The sequence below is a fragment of the Pongo abelii genome, chromosome 1, assembly GCF_028885655.2.
Source record: "Pongo abelii isolate AG06213 chromosome 1, NHGRI_mPonAbe1-v2.0_pri, whole genome shotgun sequence".
NCBI lineage: Eukaryota > Metazoa > Chordata > Mammalia > Primates > Hominidae > Pongo > Pongo abelii.
The window spans coordinates 20,848,565-20,872,835 of record NC_071985.2 but is presented as its reverse complement, the minus strand read 5'-3'; the positions used below and the strand labels follow the sequence as shown (position 1 = coordinate 20,872,835).

The window sequence follows — 24,271 nt, the reverse complement described above, 5'->3', positions numbered from 1 at the left end:
CCCTCGCCGCTCAGGCTCTCCCGCGAGGCCCCCTCTTGCCCCACCCACCCGGAGCCGTCAGGGCTGGCCAAGGGCGACCAGCCGGCCGGGCCGCGCGGGGCCTTTCTCTCCCAACGCCCCCAGCACGGTCGCGTGTCCCGACCAAGGCCCGTCCGGCCGGTGGGCAAGAGGGCGCGGGGGCGGGTAGCGGGTCGGGGGGGTGGCCCCGCTTTGCCCCGGGCTGCCACTAGAGGCGGCGGCCTGATCCCGGGTGAGAGGGGCTGAGAGAAACCCAGACACACCCCGCCACCACCAGGAGCAAATCCACTCCCCCACACACAGACACACCCGGGCGCGCTCGCACGCGCGGGCGCTCGCTCGCACACGCACGCACGCACGCACGCGCGAACACGCACACACACACACACACACACACACAGACTCACCCACTCAGACGCACACACACACACACAGACACACACACACGTACACACACACACGCGGCTTGAAGGAGAGCAAGGACGAGATGGATGGAGAGATAGAAACCGAGGGAGGGAGAGAGACAGCGATCGAGAGAGACAGGGGAGGGGGAGAGGGAAGGAGAGAGACAGAGAGGCTGAGAAAGAGACAGGGACAGAGAAAGAGAGAGAGACAGAGAGACAGAGGGAAGACGGCAGAAGTAGCGCGAGGTCCAGGGGGAAACCTAGAAGAGAGTGGCGGAGGGAGCTAGAGAGCGAGAGCGATAGAGCCTTCGAGAGGAAGCGCCCGGCTCCGGTAGGCAGCGCCCTTTTGAGCAGGCCGGGATAGGGTGGAGGGGGCTTGGGCTGCGCCAGAACACGGGGGCCAGGCGGTCCCTGTGAGAGGACCAACGGAGCGCTGAGACGGGCTTTTACTTGGCTGAATTGCTTGCTTTGGAGGTGGGTTTCGTAGGTTCCTTCCTTTCTTGGCACCACCCTGTGCTCTGGGTGCCTGGCGGCGGGCCCCGGGATTTGCAGAGTGCGCCCGCCCGCCCGTTTGGCGGGAGCCGTGGCACCGGGCGGGGCCGGAGGCCTGGGTCTCTGGCGTGTCCTCGGGACTGGTGTTGACACGAAGTGGGGGGCCGTTGGGAATCCGGGTGCACAGGGACAGTTTTCCTGGTGGCTGGCGAAGCAATGTCCTTCCCCCGGGTGAAGCAGCCCGTGCGTTCCGGAGCCGAGGTCTGGGCTGGCGCCTGTGGCCCCCGCTGACCCTGCCCGCCCCTTCCCCCGGTTTGGAAGGTTGCGACGACGGCGCGCCGCCCGGTGGGTGAATTGAATGGCCTGGGCGTTCCGGGAGCGGGAAGGCACCGCGAACGGCAGGGGACCCGCGCCTGCGGCTCTGGGGTCCGGCCCCCTGCCCTCCCAGGCTGGAGCCGGGCTCCTGGCGGGGCGGCGGCGAGGCGGAAGCGGTGGGATGCTGCTGCCCGGCGTGCAGTAGGGGCGGACCCCCAGGAGGAGGTCTCCGGCTGGGCTGCGGCGGAGGTGTAGGTGGGCGATAAAGGGGGAGCAGAGCGAGGGGAGGTTGGGGAGCATGGCGACTGTAGGGGGAAGGGAGGCAGCGGGGAAGCCAAAAAAGCCTGCAGCAGGCCGGGCGGGCGCGGTGGCTCCCGCCTGTAATCCCAGCACTGTGGGTGGGAGGCCGAGGCGGGTGGATCACCAGGTGAGGAGGTGGAGACCATCCCGGCTAACAGGGTGAAACCCCGTCTCTACGCAAAATAGAAAAAAAATCAGCCGGGCGTGGTGGCGGGCGCCTGCAGTCCCAGCTACTCGGGAGGCTGGGGCCGGAGAAGGGCGTGAACCCGGGAGGCGGAGCTTGCAGTGAGCCGAGATGGCGCCGCTGCACTCCAGCCTGGGCGACAGAGCGAGACTCCGTCTGGAAGAAGAGGAAAGAAAAAGCAAAAAGCCAAAGAAAAAGCCTACAGCACCCGGTATTCCCAGGCGGTCTCCCATCCAAGTACTAACCAGGCCCGACCCTGCTTAGCTTCCGAGATCAGACGAGATCGGGCGCGTTCAGGGTGGTATGGCCGTAGACGCCGAGACAGGCGCCTGGCTGCCCCAAGAGCCCGGCCCAGCCATGCCCGCCGGATTGCAGCCGTCACCGCCAGCCCGGGGCCGCGGGGCTCGGATCGGGGACCCCCGAGCCCCTCGCCCGGGGCCTTCCCCCGGCTCCCCAGCTCCCGAGCTTCCACCACATGGGGCCCGCTCGGAACAGGGAGTGCTCCGAGGCGTCAGGGCCCAGGGCCCACGATCCCGGGACCCCCTCCTGGTCCTCCGCCCTGCCGCGGAGGTGGCGTTTTGCGTCCCTCGCCGCTCAGGCGCTCCCGCGAGGCCCCCTCTTGCCCCACCCACCCGGAGCCGTCAGGGCTGGCCAAGGGCGACCAGCCGGCCGGGCCGCGCGGGGCCTTTCTCTCCCAACGCCCCCAGCACGGTCGCGTGTCCCGACCAAGGCCGGTCCGGCCGGTGGGCAAGAGGGCGCGGGGGCGGGTAGCGGGTCGGGGGGGTGGCCCCGCTTTGCCCCGGGCTGCCACTAGAGGCGGCGGCCTGATCCCGGGTGAGAGGGGCTGAGAGAAACCCAGACACACCCCGCCACCACCAGGAGCAAATCCACTCCCCCACACACAGACACACCCGGGCGCGCTCGCACGCGCCGGCGCTCGCTCGCACACGCACGCACGCGCGCACACACACACACACACACAGACTCACCCACTCAGACACACACACACACACACAGACTCACCCACTGAGACACACACACACACACACACACACAGACACACACACGTACACACACACACGCGGCTTGAAGGAGAGCAAGGACGAGATGGATGGAGAGATAGAAACCGAGGGAGGGAGAGAGACAGCGATCGAGAGAGACAGGGGAGGGGGAGAGGGAAGGAGACAGACAGAGAGGCTGAGAAAGAGACAGGGACAGAGAAAGAGAGAGAGACAGAGAGACAGAGGGAAGACGACAGAAGTAGCGCGAGGTCCAGGGGGAAACCTAGAAGAGAGAGGCGGAGGGAGCTAGAGAGCGAGAGCGATAGAGCCTTCGAGAGGAAGCGCCCGGCTCCGGTAGGCAGCGCCCTTTTGAGCAGGCCGGGATAGGGTGGAGGGGGCTTGGGCTGCGCCAGAACACGGGGGCCAGGCGGTCCCTGTGAGAGGACCAACGGAGCGCTGAGACGGGCTTTTACTTGGCTGAATTGCTTGCTTTGGAGGTGGGTTTCGTAGGTTCCTTCCTTTCTTGGCACCACCCTGTGCTCTGGGTGCCTTGCGGCGGGCCCCGGGATTTGCAGAGTGCGCCCGCCCGCCCGTTTGGCGGGAGCCGTGGCACCGGGCGGGGCCGGAGGCCTGGGTCTCTGGCGTGTCCTCGGGACTGGTGTTGACACGAAGTGGGGGGCCGTTGGGAATCCGGGTGCACAGGGACAGTTTTCCTGGTGGCTGGCGAAGCAATGTCCTTCCCCCGGGTGAAGCAGCCCGTGCGTTCCGGAGCCGAGGTCTGGGCTGGCGCCTGTGGCACCCGCTGCCCCTGCCCGCCCCTTCCCCCGGTTTGGAAGGTTGCGACGACGGCGCGCCGCCTGGTGGGTGAATTGAATGGCCTGGGCGTTCCGGGAGCGGGAAGGCACCGCGAACGGCAGGGGACCCGCGCCTGCGGCTCTGGGGTCCGGCCCCCTGCCCTCCCAGGCTGGAGCCGGGCTCCTGGCGGGGCGGCGGCGAGGCGGAAGCGGTGGGATGCTGCTGCCCGGCGTGCAGTAGGGGCGGACCCCCAGGAGGAGGTCCCCGGCTGGGCTGCGGCGGAGGTGTAGGTGGGCGATAAAGGGGGAGCAGAGCGAGGGGAGGTTGGGGAGCATGGCGACTGTAGGGGGAAGGGAGGCAGCGGGGAAGCCAAAAAAGCCTGCAGCAGGCCGGGCGGGCGCGGTGGCTCCCGCCTGTAATCCCAGCACTGTGGGTGGGAGGCCGAGGCGGGTGGATCACCAGGTGAGGAGGTGGAGACCATCCCGGCTAACAGGGTGAAACCCCGTCTCTACGCAAAATAGAAAAAAAGTCAGCCGGGCGTGGTGGCGGGCGCCTGCAGTCCCAGCTACTCGGGAGGCTGGGGCCGGAGAAGGGCGTGAACCCGGGAGGCGGAGCTTGCAGTGAGCCGAGATGGCGCCGCTGCACTCCAGCCTGGGCGACAGAGCGAGACTCCGTCTGGAAGAAGAGGAAAGAAAAAGCAAAAAGCCAAAGAAAAAGCCTACAGCACCCGGTATTCCCAGGCGGTCTCCCATCCAAGTACTAACCAGGCCCGACCCTGCTTAGCTTCCGAGATCAGACGAGATCGGGCGCGTTCAGGGTGGTATGGCCGTAGACGCCGAGACAGGCGCCTGGCTGCCCCAAGAGCCCGGCCCAGCCATGCCCGCCGGATTGCAGCCGTCACCGCCAGCCCGGGGCCGCGGGGCTCGGATCGGGGACCCCCGAGCCGCTCGCCCGCGGCCTTCTCCCGGCTCCCCAGCTCCCGAGCTTCCACCACATGGGGCCCGCTCGGAACAGGGAGTGCTCCGAGGCGTCAGGGCCCAGGGCCCACGATCCCGGGACCCCCTCCTGGTCCTCCGCCCTGCCGCGGAGGTGGCGTTTTGGGTCCCTCGCCGCTCAGGCTCTCCCGCGAGGCCCCCTCTTGCCCCACCCACCCGGAGCCGTCAGGGCTGGCCAAGGGCGACCAGCCGGCCGGGCCGCGCGGGGCCTTTCTCTCCCAACGCCCCCAGCACGGTCGCGTGTCCCGACCAAGGCCCGTCCGGCCGGTGGGCAAGAGGGCGCGGGGGCGGGTAGCGGGTCGGGGGGGTGGCCCCGCTTTGCCCCGGGCTGCCACTAGAGGCGGCGGCCTGATCCCGGGTGAGAGGGGCTGAGAGAAACCCAGACACACCCCGCCACCACCAGGAGCAAATCCACTCCCCCACACACAGACACACCCGGGCGCGCTCGCACGCGCGGGCGCTCGCTCGCACACGCACGCACGCACGCACGCGCGAACACGCACACACACACACACACACACACAGACTCACCCACTCAGACGCACACACACACACACAGACACACACACACGTACACACACACACGCGGCTTGAAGGAGAGCAAGGACGAGATGGATGGAGAGATAGAAACCGAGGGAGGGAGAGAGACAGCGATCGAGAGAGACAGGGGAGGGGGAGAGGGAAGGAGAGAGACAGAGAGGCTGAGAAAGAGACAGGGACAGAGAAAGAGAGAGAGACAGAGAGACAGAGGGAAGACGGCAGAAGTAGCGCGAGGTCCAGGGGGAAACCTAGAAGAGAGTGGCGGAGGGAGCTAGAGAGCGAGAGCGATAGAGCCTTCGAGAGGAAGCGCCCGGCTCCGGTAGGCAGCGCCCTTTTGAGCAGGCCGGGATAGGGTGGAGGGGGCTTGGGCTGCGCCAGAACACGGGGGCCAGGCGGTCCCTGTGAGAGGACCAACGGAGCGCTGAGACGGGCTTTTACTTGGCTGAATTGCTTGCTTTGGAGGTGGGTTTCGTAGGTTCCTTCCTTTCTTGGCACCACCCTGTGCTCTGGGTGCCTGGCGGCGGGCCCCGGGATTTGCAGAGTGCGCCCGCCCGCCCGTTTGGCGGGAGCCGTGGCACCGGGCGGGGCCGGAGGCCTGGGTCTCTGGCGTGTCCTCGGGACTGGTGTTGACACGAAGTGGGGGGCCGTTGGGAATCCGGGTGCACAGGGACAGTTTTCCTGGTGGCTGGCGAAGCAATGTCCTTCCCCCGGGTGAAGCAGCCCGTGCGTTCCGGAGCCGAGGTCTGGGCTGGCGCCTGTGGCACCCGCTGACCCTGCCCGCCCCTTCCCCCGGTTTGGAAGGTTGCGACGACGGCGCGCCGCCCGGTGGGTGAATTGAATGGCCTGGGCGTTCCGGGAGCGGGAAGGCACCGCGAACGGCAGGGGACCCGCGCCTGCGGCTCTGGGGTCCGGCCCCCTGCCCTCCCAGGCTGGAGCCGGGCTCCTGGCGGGGCGGCGGCGAGGCGGAAGCGGTGGGATGCTGCTGCCCGGCGTGCAGTAGGGGCGGACCCCCAGGAGGAGGTCCCCGGCTGGGCTGCGGCGGAGGTGTAGGTGGGCGATAAAGGGGGAGCAGAGCGAGGGGAGGTTGGGGAGCATGGCGACTGTAGGGGGAAGGGAGGCAGCGGGGAAGCCAAAAAAGCCTGCAGCAGGCCGGGCGGGCGCGGTGGCTCCCGCCTGTAATCCCAGCACTGTGGGTGGGAGGCCGAGGCGGGTGGATCACCAGGTGAGGAGGTGGAGACCATCCCGGCTAACAGGGTGAAACCCCGTCTCTACGCAAAATAGAAAAAAAATCAGCCGGGCGTGGTGGCGGGCGCCTGCAGTCCCAGCTACTCGGGAGGCTGGGGCCGGAGAAGGGCGTGAACCCGGGAGGCGGAGCTTGCAGTGAGCCGAGATGGCGCCGCTGCACTCCAGCCTGGGCGACAGAGCGAGACTCCGTCTGGAAGAAGAGGAAAGAAAAAGCAAAAAGCCAAAGAAAAAGCCTACAGCACCCGGTATTCCCAGGCGGTCTCCCATCCAAGTACTAACCAGGCCCGACCCTGCTTAGCTTCCGAGATCAGACGAGATCGGGCGCATTCAGGTTAGTATGGCCGTAGACGCGGAGACAGGCGCCTGGCTGCCCCAAGAGCCCGGCCCAGCCATGCCCGCCGGATTGCAGCCGTCACCGCCAGCCCGGGGCCGCGGGGCTCGGATCGGGGACCCCCGAGCCCCTCGCCCGGGGCCTTCCCCCGTCTCCCCAGCTCCCGAGCTTCCACCACATGGGGCCCGCTAGGAACAGGGAGTGCTCCGAGGCGTCAGGGCCCAGGGCCCACGATCCCGGGACCCCCTCCTGGTCCTCCGCCCTGCCGCGGAGGTGGCGTTTTGCGTCCCTCGCCGCTCAGGCGCTCCCGCGAGGCCCCCTCTTGCCCCACCCACCCGGAGCCGTCAGGGCTGGCCAAGGGCGACCAGCCGGCCGGGCCGCGCGGGGCCTTTCTCTCCCAACGCCCCCAGCACGGTCGCGTGTCCCGACCAAGGCCCGTCCGGCCGGTGGGCAAGAGGGCGCGGGGGCGGGTAGCGTGTCGGGGGGGTGGCCCCGCTTTGCCCCGGGCTGCCACTAGAGGCGGCGGCCTGATCCCGGGTGAGAGGGGCTGAGAGAAACCCAGACACACCCCGCCACCACCAGGAGCAAATCCACTCCCCCACACACAGACACACCCGGGTGCGCTCGCACGCGCGGGCGCTCGCTCGCACACGCACGCACGCACGCGCGCGCGAACACGCACACACACACACACACACACACAGACTCACCCACTCAGACGCACACACACACACAGACACACACACACGTACACACACACACGCGGCTTGAAGGAGAGCAAGGACGAGATGGATGGAGAGATAGAAACCGAGGGAGGGAGAGAGACAGCGATCGAGAGAGACAGGGGAGGGGGAGAGGGAAGGAGACAGACAGAGAGGCTGAGAAAGAGACAGGGACAGAGAAAGAGAGAGAGACAGAGAGACAGAGGGAAGACGACAGAAGCAGCGCGAGGTCCAGGGGGAAACCTAGAAGAGAGAGGCGGAGGGAGCTAGAGAGCGAGAGCGATAGAGCCTTCGAGAGGAAGCGCCCGTCTCCGGTAGGCAGCGCCCTTTTGAGCAGGCCGGGATAGGGTGGAGGGGGCTTGGGCTGCGCCAGAACACGGGGGCCAGGCGGTCCCTGTGAGAGGACCAACGGAGCGCTGAGACGGGCTTTTACTTGGCTGAATTGCTTGCTTTGGAGGTGGGTTTCGTAGGTTCCTTCCTTTCTTGGCACCACCCTGTGCTCTGGGTGCCTTGCGGCGGGCCCCGGGATTTGCAGAGTGCGCCCGCCCGCCCGTTTGGCGGGAGCCGTGGCACCGGGCGGGGCCGGAGGCCTGGGTCTCTGGCGTGTCCTCGGGACTGGTGTTGACACGAAGTGGGGGGCCGTTGGGAATCCGGGTGCACAGGGACTGTTTTCCTGGTGGCTGGCGAAGCAATGTCCTTCCCCCGGGTGAAGCAGCCCGTGCGTTCCGGAGCCGATGTCTGGGCTGACGCCTGTGGCACCCGCTGCCCCTGCCCGCCCCTTCCCCCGGTTTGGAAGGTTGCGACGACGGCGCGCCGCCCGGTGGGTGAATTGAATGGCCTGGGCGTTCCGGGAGCGGGAAGGCACCGCGAACGGCAGGGGACCCGCGCCTGCGGCTCTGGGGTCCGGCCCCCTGCCCTCCCAGGCTGGAGCCGGGCTCCTGGCGGGGCGGCGGCGAGGCGGAAGCGGTGGGATGCTGCTGCCCGGCGTGCAGTAGGGGCGGACCCCCAGGAGGAGGTCTCCGGCTGGGCTGCGGCGGAGGTGTAGGTGGGCGATAAAGGGGGAGCAGAGCGAGGGGAGGTTGGGGAGCATGGTGACCGTAGGGGGAAGGGAGGCAGCGGGGAAGCCAAAAAAGCCTGCAGCAGGCCGGGCGGGCGCGGTGGCTCCCGCCTGTAATCCCAGCACTGTGGGTGGGAGGCCGAGGCGGGTGGATCACCAGGTGAGGAGGTAGAGACCATCCCGGCTAACAGGGTGAAACCCCGTCTCTACCCAAAATAGAAAAAAAATCAGCCGGGCGTGGTGGCGGGCGCCTGCAGTCCCAGCTACTCGGGAGGCTGGGGCCGGAGAAGGGCGTGAACCCGGGAGGCGGAGCTTGCAGTGAGCCGAGATGGCGCCGCTGCACTCCAGCCTGGGCGACAGAGCGAGACTCCGTCTGGAAGAAGAGGAAAGAAAAAGCAAAAAGCCAAAGAAAAAGCCTACAGCACCCGGTATTCCCAGGCGGTCTCCCATCCAAGTACTAACCAGGCCCGACCCTGCTTAGCTTCCGAGATCAGACGAGATCGGGCGCGTTCAGGGTGGTATGGCCGTAGACGCCGAGACAGGCGCCTGGCTGCCCCAAGAGCCCGGCCCAGCCATGCCCGCCGGATTGCAGCCGTCACCGCCAGCCCGGGGCCGCGGGGCTCGGATCGGGGACCCCCGAGCCGCTCGCCCGCGGCCTTCCCCCGGCTCCCCAGCTCCCGAGCTTCCACCACATGGGGCCCGCTCGGAACAGGGAGTGCTCCGAGGCGTCAGGGCCCAGGGCCCACGATCCCGGGACCCCCTCCTGGTCCTCCGCCCTGCCGCGGAGGTGGCGTTTTGCGTCCCTCGCCGCTCAGGGACTCCCGCGAGGCCCCCTCTTGCCCCACCCACCCGGAGCCGTCAGGGCTGGCCAAGGGCGACCAGCCGGCCGGGCCGCGCGGGGCCTTTCTCTCCCAACGCCCCCAGCACGGTCGCGTGTCCCGACCAAGGCCGGTCCGGCCGGTGGGCAAGAGGGCGCGGGGGCGGGTAGCGGGTCGGGGGGGTGGCCCCGCTTTGCCCCGGGCTGCCACTAGAGGCGGCGGCCTGATCCCGGGTGAGAGGGGCTGAGAGAAACCCAGACACACCCCGCCACCACCAGGAGCAAATCCACTCCCCCACACACAGACACACCCGGGCGCGCTCGCACGCGCGGGCGCTCGCTCGCACACGCACGCACGCGCGCACACACACACACACACACAGACTCACCCACTCAGACACACACACACACACACACACACAGACTCACCCACTGAGACACACACACACACACACACACAGACACACACACGTACACACACACACGCGGCTTGATGGAGAGCAAGGACGAGATGGATGGAGAGATAGAAACCGAGGGAGGGAGAGAGACAGCGATCGAGAGAGACAGGGGAGGGGGAGAGGGAAGGAGACAGACAGAGAGGCTGAGAAAGAGACAGGGACAGAGAAAGAGAGAGAGACAGAGAGACAGAGGGAAGACGGCAGAAGTAGCGCGAGGTCCAGGGGGAAACCTAGAAGAGAGTGGCGGAGGGAGCTAGAGAGCGAGAGCGATAGAGCCTTCGAGAGGAAGCGCCCGGCTCCGGTAGGCAGCGCCCTTTTGAGCAGGCCGGGATAGGGTGGAGGGGGCTTGGGCTGCGCCAGAACACGGGGGCCAGGCGGTCCCTGTGAGAGGACCAACGGAGCGCTGAGACGGGCTTTTACTTGGCTGAATTGCTTGCTTTGGAGGTGGGTTTCGTAGGTTCCTTCCTTTCTTGGCACCACCCTGTGCTCTGGGTGCCTTGCGGCGGGCCCCGGGATTTGCAGAGTGCGCCCGCCCGCCCGTTTGGCGGGAGCCGTGGCACCGGGCGGGGCCGGAGGCCTGGGTCTCTGGCGTGTCCTCGGGACTGGTGTTGACACGAAGTGGGGGGCCGTTGGGAATCCGGGTGCACAGGGACTGTTTTCCTGGTGGCTGGCGAAGCAATGTCCTTCCCCCGGGTGAAGCAGCCCGTGCGTTCCGGAGCCGAGGTCTGGGCTGGCGCCTGTGGCACCCGCTGCCCCTGCCCGCCCCTTCCCCCGGTTTGGAAGGTTGCGACGACGGCGCGCCGCCCGGTGGGTGAATTGAATGGCCTGGGCATTCCGGGAGCGGGAAGGCACCGCGAACGGCAGGGGACCCGCGCCTGCGGCTCTGGGGTCCGGCCCCCTGCCCTCCCAGGCTGGAGCCGGGCTCCTGGCGGGGCGGCGGCGAGGCGGAAGCGGTGGGATGCTGCTGCCCGGCGTGCAGTAGGGGCGGACCCCCAGGAGGAGGTCTCCGGCTGGGCTGCGGCGGAGGTGTAGGTGGGCGATAAAGGGGGAGCAGAGCGAGGGGAGGTTGGGGAGCATGGCGACTGTAGGGGGAAGGGAGGCAGCGGGGAAGCCAAAAAAGCCTGCAGCAGGCCGGGCGGGCGCGGTGGCTCCCGCCTGTAATCCCAGCACTGTGGGTGGGAGGCCGAGGCGGGTGGATCACCAGGTGAGGAGGTGGAGACCATCCCGGCTAACAGAGTGAAACCCCGTCTCTACGCAAAATAGAAAAAAAATCAGCCGGGCGTGGTGGCGGGCGCCTGCAGTCCCAGCTACTCGGGAGGCTGGGGCCGGAGAAGGGCGTGAACCCGGGAGGCGGAGCTTGCAGTGAGCCGAGATGGCGCCGCTGCACTCCAGCCTGGGCGACAGAGCGAGACTCCGTCTGGAAGAAGAGGAAAGAAAAAGCAAAAAGCCAAAGAAAAAGCCTACAGCACCCGGTATTCCCAGGCGGTCTCCCATCCAAGTACTAACCAGGCCCGACCCTGCTTAGCTTCCGAGATCAGACGAGATCGGGCGCGTTCAGGGTGGTATGGCCGTAGACGCCGAGACAGGCGCCTGGCTGCCCCAAGAGCCCGGCCCAGCCATGCCCGCCGGATTGCAGCCGTCACCGCCAGCCCGGGGCCGCGGGGCTCGGATCGGGGACCCCCGAGCCCCTCGCCCGGGGCCTTCCCCCGGCTCCCCAGCTCCCGAGCTTCCACCACATGGGGCCCGCTCGGAACAGGGAGTGCTCCGAGGCGTCAGGGCCCAGGGCCCACGATCCCGGGACCCCCTCCTGGTCCTCCGCCCTGCCGCGGAGGTGGCGTTTTGCGTCCCTCGCCGCTCAGGCGCTCCCGCGAGGCCCCCTCTTGCCCCACCCACCCGGAGCCGTCAGGGCTGGCCAAGGGCGACCAGCCGGCCGGGCCGCGCGGGGCCTTTCTCTCCCAACGCCCCCAGCACGGTCGCGTGTCCCGACCAAGGCCGGTCCGGCCGGTGGGCAAGAGGGCGCGGGGGCGGGTAGCGGGTCGGGGGGGTGGCCCCGCTTTGCCCCGGGCTGCCACTAGAGGCGGCGGCCTGATCCCGGGTGAGAGGGGCTGAGAGAAACCCAGACACACCCCGCCACCACCAGGAGCAAATCCACTCCCCCACACACAGACACACCCGGGCGCGCTCGCACGCGCCGGCGCTCGCTCGCACACGCACGCACGCGCGCACACACACACACACACACAGACTCACCCACTCAGACACACACACACACACACAGACTCACCCACTGAGACACACACACACACACACACACAGACACACACACGTACACACACACACGCGGCTTGAAGGAGAGCAAGGACGAGATGGATGGAGAGATAGAAACCGAGGGAGGGAGAGAGACAGCGATCGAGAGAGACAGGGGAGGGGGAGAGGGAAGGAGACAGACAGAGAGGCTGAGAAAGAGACAGGGACAGAGAAAGAGAGAGAGACAGAGAGACAGAGGGAAGACGACAGAAGTAGCGCGAGGTCCAGGGGGAAACCTAGAAGAGAGAGGCGGAGGGAGCTAGAGAGCGAGAGCGATAGAGCCTTCGAGAGGAAGCGCCCGTCTCCGGTAGGCAGCGCCCTTTTGAGCAGGCCGGGATAGGGTGGAGGGGGCTTGGGCTGCGCCAGAACACGGGGGCCAGGCGGTCCCTGTGAGAGGACCAACGGAGCGCTGAGACGGGCTTTTACTTGGCTGAATTGCTTGCTTTGGAGGTGGGTTTCGTAGGTTCCTTCCTTTCTTGGCACCACCCTGTGCTCTGGGTGCCTTGCGGCGGGCCCCGGGATTTGCAGAGTGCGCCCGCCCGCCCGTTTGGCGGGAGCCGTGGCACCGGGCGGGGCCGGAGGCCTGGGTCTCTGGCGTGTCCTCGGGACTGGTGTTGACACGAAGTGGGGGGCCGTTGGGAATCCGGGTGCACAGGGACTGTTTTCCTGGTGGCTGGCGAAGCAATGTCCTTCCCCCGGGTGAAGCAGCCCGTGCGTTCCGGAGCCGAGGTCTGGGCTGGCGCCTGTGGCACCCGCTGCCCCTGCCCGCCCCTTCGCCCGGTTTGGAAGGTTGCGACGACGGCGCGCCGCCCGGTGGGTGAATTGAATGGCCTGGGCGTTCCGGGAGCGGGAAGGCACCGCGAACGGCAGGGGACCCGCGCCTGCGGCTCTGGGGTCCGGCCCCCTGCTCTCCCAGGCTGGAGCCGGGCTCCTGGCGGGGCGGCGGCGAGGCGGAAGCGGTGGGATGCTGCTGCCCGGCGTGCAGTAGGGGCGGACCCCCAGGAGGAGGTCTCCGGCTGGGCTGCGGCGGAGGTGTAGGTGGGCGATAAAGGGGGAGCAGAGCGAGAGGAGGTTGGGGAGCATGGTGACCGTAGGGGGAAGGGAGGCAGCGGGGAAGCCAAAAAAGCCTGCAGCAGGCCGGGCGGGCGCGGTGGCTCCCGCCTGTAATCCCAGCACTGTGGGTGGGAGGCCGAGGCGGGTGGATCACCAGGTGAGGAGGTAGAGACCATCCCGGCTAACAGGGTGAAACCCCGTCTCTACCCAAAATAGAAAAAAAATCAGCCGGGCGTGGTGGCGGGCGCCTGCAGTCCCAGCTACTCGGGAGGCTGGGGCCGGAGAAGGGCGTGAACCCGGGAGGCGGAGCTTGCAGTGAGCCGAGATGGCGCCGCTGCACTCCAGCCTGGGCGACAGAGCGAGACTCCGTCTGGAAGAAGAGGAAAGAAAAAGCAAAAAGCCAAAGAAAAAGCCTACAGCACCCGGTATTCCCAGGCGGTCTCCCATCCAAGTACTAACCAGGCCCGACCCTGCTTAGCTTCCGAGATCAGACGAGATCGGGCGCGTTCAGGGTGGTATGGCCGTAGACGCCGAGACAGGCGCCTGGCTGCCCCAAGAGCCCGGCCCAGCCATGCCCGCCGGATTGCAGCCGTCACCGCCAGCCCGGGGCCGCGGGGCTCGGATCGGGGACCCCCGAGCCGCTCGCCCGCGGCCTTCCCCCGGCTCCCCAGCTCCCGAGCTTCCACCACATGGGGCCCGCTCGGAACAGGGAGTGCTCCGAGGCGTCAGGGCCCAGGGCCCACGATCCCGGGACCCCCTCCTGGTCCTCCGCCCTGCCGCGGAGGTGGCGTTTTGCGTCCCTCGCCGCTCAGGCGCTCCCGCGAGGCCCCCTCTTGCCCCACCCACCCGGAGCCGTCAGGGCTGGCCAAGGGCGACCAGCCGGCCGGGCCGCGCGGGGCCTTTCTCTCCCAACGCCCCCAGCACGGTCGCGTGTCCCGACCAAGGCCGGTCCGGCCGGTGGGCAAGAGGGCGCGGGGGCGGGTAGCGGGTCGGGGGGGTGGCCCCGCTTTGCCCCGGGCTGCCACTAGAGGCGGCGGCCTGATCCCGGGTGAGAGGGGCTGAGAGAAACCCAGACACACCCCGCCACCACCAGGAGCAAATCCACTCCACCACACACAGACACAGCCGGGCGCGCTCGCACGCGCCGGCGCTCGCTCGCACACGCACGCACGCGCGCACACACACACACACACACAGACTCACCCACTCAGACACACACACACACACACACACACACACAGACTCACCCACTGAGACACACACACACACACACACACAGACACACACACGTACACACACACACGCGGCTTGAAGGAGAGCAAGGACGAGATGGATGGAGAGATAGAAACCGAGGGAGGGAGAGAGACAGCGATCGAGAGAGACAGGGGAGTGGGAGAGGGAAGGAGACAGACAGAGAGGCTGAGAAAGAGACAGGGACAGAGAAAGAGAGAGAGACAGAGAGACAGAGGGAAGACGGCAGAAGTAGCGCGAGGTCCAGGGGGAAACCTAGAAGAGAGTGGCGGAGGGAGCTAGAGAGCGAGAGCGATAGAGCCTTCGAGAGGAAGCGCCCGGCTCCGGTAGGCAGCGCCCTTTTGAGCAGGCCGGGATAGGGTGGAGGGGGCTTGGGCTGCGCCAGAACACGGGGGCCAGGCGGTCCCTGTGAGAGGACCAACGGAGCGCTGAGACGGGCTTTTACTTGGCTGAATTGCTTGCTTTGGAGGTGGGTTTCGTAGGTTCCTTCCTTTCTTGGCACCACCCTGTGCTCTGGGTGCCTTGCGGCGGGCCCCGGGATTTGCAGAGTGCGCCCGCCCGCCCGTTTGGCGGGAGCCGTGGCACCGGGCGGGGCCGGAGGCCTGGGTCTCTGGCGTGTCCTCGGGACTGGTGTTGACACGAAGTGGGGGGCCGTTGGGAATCCGGGTGCACAGGGACTGTTTTCCTGGTGGCTGGCGAAGCAATGTCCTTCCCCCGGGTGAAGCAGCCCGTGCGTTCCGGAGCCGAGGTCTGGGCTGGCGCCTGTGGCACCCGCTGCCCCTGCCCGCCTCTCCCCCGGTTTGGAAGGTTGCGACGACGGCGCGCCGCCCGGTGGGTGAATTGAATGGCCTGGGCGTTCCGGGAGCGGGAAGGCACCGCGAACGGCAGGGGACCCACGCCTGCGGCTCTGGGGTCCGGCCCCCTGCCCTCCCAGGCTGGAGCCGGGCTCCTGGCGGGGCGGCGGCGAGGCGGAAGCGGTGGGATGCTGCTGCCCGGCGTGCAGTAGGGGCGGACCCCCAGGAGGAGGTCTCCGGCTGGGCTGCGGCGGAGGTGTAGGTGGGCGATAAAGGGGGAGCAGAGCGAGGGGAGGTTGGGGAGCATGGCGACTGTAGGGGGAAGGGAGGCAGCGGGGAAGCCAAAAAAGCCTGCAGCAGGCCGGGTGGGCGCGGTGGCTCCCGCCTGTAATCCCAGCACTGTGGGTGGGAGGCCGAGGCGGGTGGATCACCAGGTGAGGAGGTGGAGACCATCCCGGCTAACAGGGTGAAACCCCGTCTCTACGCAAAATAGAAAAAAAATCAGCCGGGCGTGGTGGCGGGCGCCTGCAGTCCCAGCTACTCGGGAGGCTGGGGCCAGAGAAGGGCGTGAACCCGGGAGGCGGAGCTTGCAGTGAGCCGAGATGGCGCCGCTGCACTCCAGCCTGGGCGACAGAGCGAGACTCCGTCTGGAAGAAGAGGAAAGAAAAAGCAAAAAGCCAAAGAAAAAGCCTACAGCACCCGGTATTCCCAGGCGGTCTCCCATCCAAGTACTAACCAGGCCCGACCCTGCTTAGCTTCCGAGATCAGACGAGATCGGGCGCGTTCAGGGTGGTATGGCCGTAGACGCCGAGACAGGCGCCTGGCTGCCCCAAGAGCCCGGCCCAGCCATGCCCGCCGGATTGCAGCCGTCACCGCCAGCCCGGGGCCGCGGGGCTCGGATCGGGGACCCCCGAGCCGCTCGCCCGCGGCCTTCCCCCGGCTCCCCAGCTCCCGAGCTTCCACCACATGGGGCCCGCTCGGAACAGGGAGTGCTCCGAGGCGTCAGGGCCCAGGGCCCACGATCCCGGGACCCCCTCCTGGTCCTCCGCCCTGCCGCGGAGGTGGCGTTTTGCGTCCCTCGCCGCTCAGGCGCTCCCGCGAGGCCCCCTCTTGCCCCACCCACCCGGAGCCGTCAGGGCTGGCCAAGGGCGACCAGCCGGCCGGGCCGCGCGGGGCCTTTCTCTCCCAACGCCCCCAGCACGGTCGCGTGTCCCGACCAAGGCCGGTCCGGCCGGTGGGCAAGAGGGCGCGGGGGCGGGTAGCGGGTCGGGGGGGTGGCCCCGCTTTGCCCCGGGCTGCCACTAGAGGCGGCGGCCTGATCCCGGGTGAGAGGGGCTGAGAGAAACCCAGACACACCCCGCCACCACCAGGAGCAAATCCACTCCCCCACACACAGACACACCCGGGCGCGCTCGCACGCGCCGGCGCTCGCTCGCACACGCACGCACGCGCGCACACACACACACACACACAGACTCACCCACTCAGACACACACACACACACACACACACACAGACTCACCCACTGAGACACACACACACACACACACACAGACACACACACGTACACACACACACGCGGCTTGAAGGAGAGCAAGGACGAGATGGATGGAGAGATAGAAACCGAGGGAGGGAGAGAGACAGCGATCGAGAGAGACAGGGGAGTGGGAGAGGGAAGGAGACAGACAGAGAGGCTGAGAAAGAGACAGGGACAGAGAAAGAGAGAGAGACAGAGAGACAGAGGGAAGACGACAGAAGTAGCGCGAGGTCCAGGGGGAAACCTAGAAGAGAGAGGCGGAGGGAGCTAGAGAGCGAGAGCGATAGAGCCTTCGAGAGGAAGCGCCCGTCTCCGGCAGGCAGCGCCCTTTTGAGCAGGCCGGGATAGGGTGGAGGGGGCTTGGGCTGCGCCAGAACACGGGGGCCAGGCGGTCCCTGTGAGAGGACCAACGGAGCGCTGAGACGGGCTTTTACTTGGCTGAATTGCTTGCTTTGGAGGTGGGTTTCGTAGGTTCCTTCCTTTCTTGGCACCACCCTGTGCTCTGGGTGCCTTGCGGCGGGCCCCGGGATTTGCAGAGTGCGCCCGCCCGCCCGTTTGGCGGGAGCCGTGGCACCGGGCGGGGCCGGAGGCCTGGGTCTCTGGTGTGTCCTCGGGACTGGTGTTGACACGAAGTGGGGGGCCGTTGGGAATCCGGGTGCACAGGGACTGTTTTCCTGGTGGCTGGCGAAGCAATGTCCTTCCCCCGGGTGAAGCAGCCCGTGCGTTCCGGAGCCGAGGTCTGGGCTGGCGCCTGTGGCACCCGCTGCCCCTGCCCGCCCCTTCCCCCGGTTTGGAAGGTTGCGACGACAGCGCGCCGCCCGGTGGGTGAATTGAATGGCCTGGGCGTTCCGGGAGCGGGAAGGCACCGCGAACGGCAGGGGACCCGCGCCTGCGGCTCTGGGGTCCGGCCCCCTGCCCTCCCAGGCTGGAGCCGGGCTCCTGGCGGGGCGGCGGCGAGGCGGAAGCGGTGGGATGCTGCTGCCCGGCGTGCAGTAGGGGCGGACCCCCAGGAGGAGGTCTCCGGCTGGGCTGCGGCGGAGGTGTAGGTGGGCGATAAAGGGGGAGCAGAGCGAGGGGAGGTTGGGGAGCATGGCGACTGTAGGGGGAAGGGAGGCAGCGGGGAAGCCAAAAAAGCCTGCAGCAGGCCGGGCGGGCGCGGTGGCTCCCGCCTGTAATCCCAGCACTGTGGGTGGGAGGCCGAGGCGGGTGGATCACCAGGTGAGGAGGTGGAGACCATCCCGGCTAACAGGGTGAAACCCCGTCTCTACGCAAAATAGAAAAAAAATCAGCCGGGCGTGGTGGCGGGCGCCTGCAGTCCCAGCTACTCGGGAGGCTGGGGCCGGAGAAGGGCGTGAACCCGGGAGGCGGAGCTTGCAGTGAGCCGAGATGGCGCCGCTGCACTCCAGCCTGGGCGACAGAGCGAGACTCCGTCTGGAAGAAGAGGAAAGAAAAAGCAAAAAGCCAAAGAAAAAGCCTACAGCACCCGGTATTCCCAGGCGGTCTCCCATCCAAGTACTAACCAGGCCCGACCCTGCTTAGCTTCCGAGATCAGACGAGATCGGGCGCGTTCAGGGTGGTATGGCCGTAGACGCCGAGACAGGCGCCTGGCTGCCCCAAGAGCCCGGCCCAGCCATGCCCGCCGGATTGCAGCCGTCACCGCCAGCCCGGGGCCGCGGGGCTCGGATCGGGGACCCCCGAGCCCCTCGCCCGGGGCCTTCCCCCGGCTCCCCAGCTCCCGAGCTTCCACCACATGGGGCCCGCTCGGAACAGGGAGTGCTCCGAGGCGTCAGGGCCCAGGGCCCACGATCCCGGGACCCCCTCCTGGTCCTCCGCCCTGCCGCGGAGGTGGCGTTTTGCGTCCCTCGCCGCTCAGGCGCTCCCGCGAGGCCCCCTCTTGCCCCACCCACCCGGAGCCGTCAGGGCTGGCCAAGGGCGACCAGCCGGCCGGGCCGCGCGGGGCCTTTCTCTCCCAACGCCCCCAGCACGGTCGCGTGTCCCGACCAAGGCCGGTCCGGCCGGTGGGCAAGAGGGCGCGGGGGCGGGTAGCGGGTCGGGGGGGTGGCCCCGCTTTGCCCCGGGCTGCCACTAGAGGCGGCGGCCTGATCCCGGGTGAGAGGGGCTGAGAGAAACCCAGACACACCCCGCCACCACCAGGAGCAAATCCACTCCCCCACACACAGACACACCCGGGCGCGCTCGCACGCGCCGGCGCTCGCTCGCACACGCACGCACGCGCGCACACACACACACACACAGACTCACCCACTCAGACACACACACACACACACACAGACTCACCCACTGAGACACACACACACACACACAGACACACACACGTACACACACACACGCGGCTTGAAGGAGAGCAAGGACGAGATGGATGGAGAGATAGAAACCGAGGGAGGGAGAGAGACAGCGATCGAGAGAGACAGGGGAGGGGGAGAGGGAAGGAGACAGACAGAGAGGCTGAGAAAGAGACAGGGACAGAGAAAGAGAGAGAGACAGAGAGACAGAGGGAAGACGACAGAAGTAGCGCGAGGTCCGGGGGAAACCTAGAAGAGAGAGGCGGAGGGAGCTAGAGAGCGAGAGCGATAGAGCCTTCGAGAGGAAGCGCCCGTCTCCGGTAGGCAGCGCCCTTTTGAGCAGGCCGGGATAGGGTGGAGGGGGCTTGGGCTGCGCCAGAACACGGGGGCCAGGCGGTCCCTGTGAGAGGACCAACGGAGCGCTGAGACGGGCTTTTACTTGGCTGAATTGCTTGCTTTGGAGGTGGGTTTCGTAGGTTCCTTCCTTTCTTGGCACCACCCTGTGCTCTGGGTGCCTTGCGGCGGGCCCCGGGATTTGCAGAGTGCGCCCGCCCGCCCGTTTGGCGGGAGCCGTGGCACCGGGCGGGGCCGGAGGCCTGGGTCTCTGGCGTGTCCTCGGGACTGGTGTTGATACGAAGTGGGGGGCCGTTGGGAATCCGGGTGCACAGGGACTGTTTTCCTGGTGGCTGGCGAAGCAATGTCCTTCCCCCGGGTGAAGCAGCCCGTGCGTTCCGGAGCCGAGGTCTGGGCTGGCGCCTGTGGCACCCGCTGCCCCTGCCCGCCCCTTCCCCCGGTTTGGAAGGTTGCCACGACGGCGCGCCGCCCGGTGGGTGAATTGAATGGCCTGGGCGTTCCGGGAGCGGGAAGGCACCGCGAACGGCAGGGGACCCGCGCCTGCGGCTCTGGGGTCCGGCCCCCTGCCCTCCCAGGCTGGAGCCGGGCTCCTGGCGGGGCGGCGGCGAGGCGGAAGTGGTGGGATGCTGCTGCCCGGCGTGCAGTAGGGGCGGACCCCCAGGAGGAGGTCTCCGGCTGGGCTGCGGCGGAGGTGTAGGTGGGCGATAAAGGGGGAGCAGAGCGAGGGGAGGTTGGGGAGCATGGTGACCGTAGGGGGAAGGGAGGCAGCGGGGAAGCCAAAAAAGCCTGCAGCAGGCCGGGCGGGCGCGGTGGCTCCCGCCTGTAATCCCAGCACTGTGGGTGGGAGGCCGAGGCGGGTGGATCACCAGGTGAGGAGGTAGAGACCATCCCGGCTAACAGGGTGAAACCCCGTCTCTACCCAAAATAGAAAAAAAATCAGCCGGGCGTGGTGGCGGGCGCCTGCAGTCCCAGCTACTCGGGAGGCTGGGGCCGGAGAAGGGCGTGAACCCGGGAGGCGGAGCTTGCAGTGAGCCGAGATGGCGCCGCTGCACTCCAGCCTGGGCGACAGAGCGAGACTCCGTCTGGAAGAAGAGGAAAGAAAAAGCAAAAAGCCAAAGAAAAAGCCTACAGCACCCGGTATTCCCAGGCGGTCTCCCATCCAAGTACTAACCCGGCCCGACCCTGCTTAGCTTCACGAGATCAGACGAGATCGGGCGCGTTCAGGGTGGTATGGCCGTAGACGCCGAGACAGGCGCCTGGCTGCCCCAAGAGCCCGGCCCAGCCATGCCCGCCGGATTGCAGCCGTCACCGCCAGCCCGGGGCCGCGGGGCTCGGATCGGGGACCCCCGAGCCGCTCGCCCGCGGCCTTCCCCCGGCTCCCCAGCTCCCGAGCTTCCACCACATGCGGCCCGCTCGGAACAGGGAGTGCTCCGAGGCGTCAGGGCCCAGGGCCCACGATCCCGGGACCCCCTCCTGGTCCTCCGCCCTGCCGCGGAGGTGGCGTTTTGCGTCCCTCGCCGCTCAGGCGCTCCCGCGAGGCCCCCTCTTGCCCCACCCACCCGGAGCCGTCAGGGCTGGCCAAGGGCGACCAGCCGGCCGGGCCGCGCGGGGCCTTTCTCTCCCAACGCCCCCAGCACGGTCGCGTGTCCCGACCAAGGCCCGTCCGGCCGGTGGGCAAGAGGGCGCGGGGGCGGGTAGCGGGTCGGGGGGGTGGCCCCGCTTTGCCCCGGGCTGCCACTAGAGGCGGCGGCCTGATCCCGGGTGAGAGGGGCTGAGAGAAACCCAGACACACCCCGCCACCACCAGGAGCAAATCCACTCCCCCACACACAGACACACCCGGGCGCGCTCGCACGCGCCGGCGCTCGCTCGCACACGCATGCACGCGCGCACACACACACACACACACAGACTCACCCACTCAGACACACACACACACACACACACACACAGACTCACCCACTGAGACACACACACACACACACACACAGACACACACACGTACACACACACACGCGGCTTGAAGGAGAGCAAGGACGAGATGGATGGAGAGATAGAAACCGAGGGAGGGAGAGAGACAGCGATCGAGAGAGACAGGGGAGGGGGAGAGGGAAGGAGACAGACAGAGAGGCTGAGAAAGAGACAGGGACAGAGAAAGAGAGAGAGACAGAGAGACAGAGGGAAGACGACAGAAGTAGCGCGAGGTCCAGGGGGAAACCTAGAAGAGAGAGGCGGAGGGAGCTAGAGAGCGAGAGCGATAGAGCCTTCGAGAGGAAGCGCCCGTTTCCGGTAGGCAGCGCCCCTTTGAGCAGGCCGGAATAGGGTGGAGGGGGCTTGGGCTGCGCCAGAACACGGGGGCCAGGCGGTCCCTGTGAGAGGACCAACGGAGCGCTGAGACGGGCTTTACTTGGCTGAATTGCTTGCTTTGGAGGTGGGTTTCGTAGGTTCCTTCCTTTCTTGGCACCACCCTGTGCTCTGGGTGCCTTGCGGCGGGCCCCGGGATTTGCAGAGTGCGCCCGCCCGCCCGTTTGGCGGGAGCCGTGGCACCGGGCGGGGCCGGAGGCCTGGGTCTCTGGCGTGTCCTCGGGACTGGTGTTGACACGAAGTGGGGGGCCGTTGGGAATCCGGGTGCACAGGGACTGTTTTCCTGGTGGCTGGCGAAGCAATGTCCTTCCCCCGGGTGAAGCAGCCCGTGCGTTCCGGAGCCGAGGTCTGGGCTGGCGCCTGTGGCACCCGCTGCCCCTGCCCGCCCCTTCCCCCGGTTTGGAAGGTTGCGACGACGGCGCGCCGCCCGGTGGGTGAATTGAATGGCCTGGGCGTTCCGGGAGCGGGAAGGCACCGCGAACGGCAGGGGACCCGCGCCTGCGGCTCTGGGGTCCGGCCCCCTGCCCTCCCAGGCTGGAGCCGGGCTCCTGGCGGGGCGGCGGCGAGGCGGAAGCGGTGGGATGCTGCTGCCCGGCGTGCAGTAGGGGCGGACCCCCAGGAGGAGGTCTCCGGCTGGGCTGCGGCGGAGGTGTAGGTGGGCGATAAAGGGGGAGCAGAGCGAGGGGAGGTTGGGGAGCATGGTGACCGTAGGGGGAAGGGAGGCAGCGGGGAAGCCAAAAAAGCCTGCAGCAGGCCGGGCGGGCGTGGTGGCTCCCGCCTGTAATCCCAGCACTGTGGGTGGGAGGCCGAGGCGGGTGGATCACCAGGTGAGGAGGTAGAGACCATCCCGGCTAACAGGGTGAAACCCCGTCTCTACCCAAAATAGAAAAAAAATCAGCCGGGCGTGGTGGCGGGCGCCTGCAGTCCCAGCTACTCGGGAGGCTGGGGCCGGAGAAGGGCGTGAACCCGGGAGGCGGAGCTTGCAGTGAGCCGAGATGGCGCCGCTGCACTCCAGCCTGGGTGACAGAGCGAGACTCCGTCTGGAAGAAGAGGAAAGAAAAAGCAAAAAGCCAAAGAAAAAGCCTACAGCACCCGGTATTCCCAGGCGGTCTCCCATCCAAGTACTAACCAGGCCCGACCCTGCTTAGCTTCCGAGATCAGACGAGATCGGGCGCGTTCAGGGTGGTATGGCCGTAGACGCCGAGACAGGCGCCTGGCTGCCCCAAGAGCCCGGCCCAGCCATGCCCGCCGGATTGCAGCCGTCACCGCCAGCCCGGGGCCGCGGGGCTCGGATCGGGGACCCCCGAGCCGCTCGCCCGCGGCCTTCCCCCGGCTCCCCAGCTCCCGAGCTTCCACCACATGGGGCCCGCTCGGAACAGGGAGTGCTCCGAGGCGTCAGGGCCCAGGGCCCACGATCCCGGGACCCCCTCCTGGTCCTCCGCCCTGCCGCGGAGGTGGCGTTTTGCGTCCCTCGCCGCTCAGGCGCTCCCGCGAGGCCCCCTCTTGCCCCACCCACCCGGAGCCGTCAGGGCTGGCCAAGGGCGACCAGCCGGCCGGGCCGCGCGGGGCCTTTCTCTCCCAACGCCCCCAGCACGGTCGCGTGTCCCGACCAAGGCCGGTCCGGCCGGTGGGCAAGAGGGCGCGGGGGCGGGTAGCGGGTCGGGGGGGTGGCCCCGCTTTGCCTCGGGCTGCCACTAGAGGCGGCGGCCTGATCCCGGGTGAGAGGGGCTGAGAGAAACCCAGACACACCCCGCCACCACCAGGAGCAAATCCACTCCCCCACACACAGACACACCCGGGCGCGCTCGCACGCGCTGGCGCTCGCTCGCACACGCACGCACGCGCGCACACACACACACACACACAGACTCACCCACTCAGACACACACACACACACACACACACACAGACTCACCCACTCAGACGCACACACACACACACAGACACACACACACGTACACACACACACGCGGCTTGAAGGAGAGCAAGGACGAGATGGATGGAGAGATAGAAACCGAGGGAGGGAGAGAGACAGCGATCGAGAGAGACAGGGGAGGGGGAGAGGGAAGGAGACAGACAGAGAGGCTGAGAAAGAGACAGGGACAGAGAAAGAGAGAGAGACAGAGAGACAGAGGGAAGACGGCAGAAGTAGCGCGAGGTCCAGGGGGAAACCTAGAAGAGAGTGGCGGAGGGAGCTAGAGAGCGAGAGCGATAGAGCCTTCGAGAGGAAGCGCCCGGCTCCGGTAGGCAGCGCCCTTTTGAGCAGGCCGGGATAGGGTGGAGGGGGCTTGGGCTGCGCCAGAACACGGGGGCCAGGCGGTCCCTGTGAGAGGACCAACGGAGCGCTGAGACGGGCTTTTACTTGGCTGAATTGCTTGCTTTGGAGGTGGGTTTCGTAGGTTCCTTCCTTTCTTGGCACCACCCTGTGCTCTGGGTGCCTGGCGGCGGGCCCCGGGATTTGCAGAGTGCGCCCGCCCGCCCGTTTGGCGGGAGCCGTGGCACCGGGCGGGGCCGGAGGCCTGGGTCTCTGGCGTGTCCTCGGGACTGGTGTTGACACGAAGTGGGGGGCCGTTGGGAATCCGGGTGCACAGGGACAGTTTTCCTGGTGGCTGGCGAAGCAATGTCCTTCCCCCGG

At 67.8% G+C, this 24,271-nt stretch overlaps 10 non-coding genes across 10 annotated transcripts; all 10 read right to left on the bottom strand.

The window, feature by feature from the left end:
* Positions 1-1,909: 1,909 nt before the first annotated feature.
* On the bottom strand, positions 1,910-2,028 carry LOC129052474 (5S ribosomal RNA). Its single transcript, XR_008517531.1, has one exon. It is a non-coding gene; the product is annotated as a 5S ribosomal RNA (ribosomal RNA).
* Positions 2,029-4,224: 2,196 nt separating this feature from the next.
* Positions 4,225-4,343, bottom strand: LOC129052473 (5S ribosomal RNA). Its single transcript, XR_008517530.1, has one exon. It is a non-coding gene; the product is annotated as a 5S ribosomal RNA (ribosomal RNA).
* A 2,176-nt stretch (positions 4,344-6,519) lies between these two features.
* LOC129052636 (5S ribosomal RNA) lies at positions 6,520-6,638 on the bottom strand. The gene has a single exon (XR_008517727.1). It is a non-coding gene; the product is annotated as a 5S ribosomal RNA (ribosomal RNA).
* A 2,174-nt stretch (positions 6,639-8,812) lies between these two features.
* Positions 8,813-8,931, bottom strand: LOC129052472 (5S ribosomal RNA). Its single transcript, XR_008517529.1, has one exon. It is a non-coding gene; the product is annotated as a 5S ribosomal RNA (ribosomal RNA).
* Positions 8,932-11,131: 2,200 nt separating this feature from the next.
* LOC129052470 (5S ribosomal RNA) lies at positions 11,132-11,250 on the bottom strand. The gene has a single exon (XR_008517527.1). It is a non-coding gene; the product is annotated as a 5S ribosomal RNA (ribosomal RNA).
* A 2,194-nt stretch (positions 11,251-13,444) lies between these two features.
* Positions 13,445-13,563, bottom strand: LOC129052469 (5S ribosomal RNA). Its single transcript, XR_008517526.1, has one exon. It is a non-coding gene; the product is annotated as a 5S ribosomal RNA (ribosomal RNA).
* Positions 13,564-15,766: 2,203 nt separating this feature from the next.
* LOC129052468 (5S ribosomal RNA) lies at positions 15,767-15,885 on the bottom strand. The gene has a single exon (XR_008517525.1). It is a non-coding gene; the product is annotated as a 5S ribosomal RNA (ribosomal RNA).
* A 2,202-nt stretch (positions 15,886-18,087) lies between these two features.
* Positions 18,088-18,206, bottom strand: LOC129052467 (5S ribosomal RNA). Its single transcript, XR_008517524.1, has one exon. It is a non-coding gene; the product is annotated as a 5S ribosomal RNA (ribosomal RNA).
* A 2,189-nt stretch (positions 18,207-20,395) lies between these two features.
* Positions 20,396-20,515, bottom strand: LOC129052639 (5S ribosomal RNA). Its single transcript, XR_008517730.1, has one exon. It is a non-coding gene; the product is annotated as a 5S ribosomal RNA (ribosomal RNA).
* A 2,201-nt stretch (positions 20,516-22,716) lies between these two features.
* LOC129052466 (5S ribosomal RNA) lies at positions 22,717-22,835 on the bottom strand. The gene has a single exon (XR_008517523.1). It is a non-coding gene; the product is annotated as a 5S ribosomal RNA (ribosomal RNA).
* Positions 22,836-24,271: the final 1,436 nt, after the last annotated feature.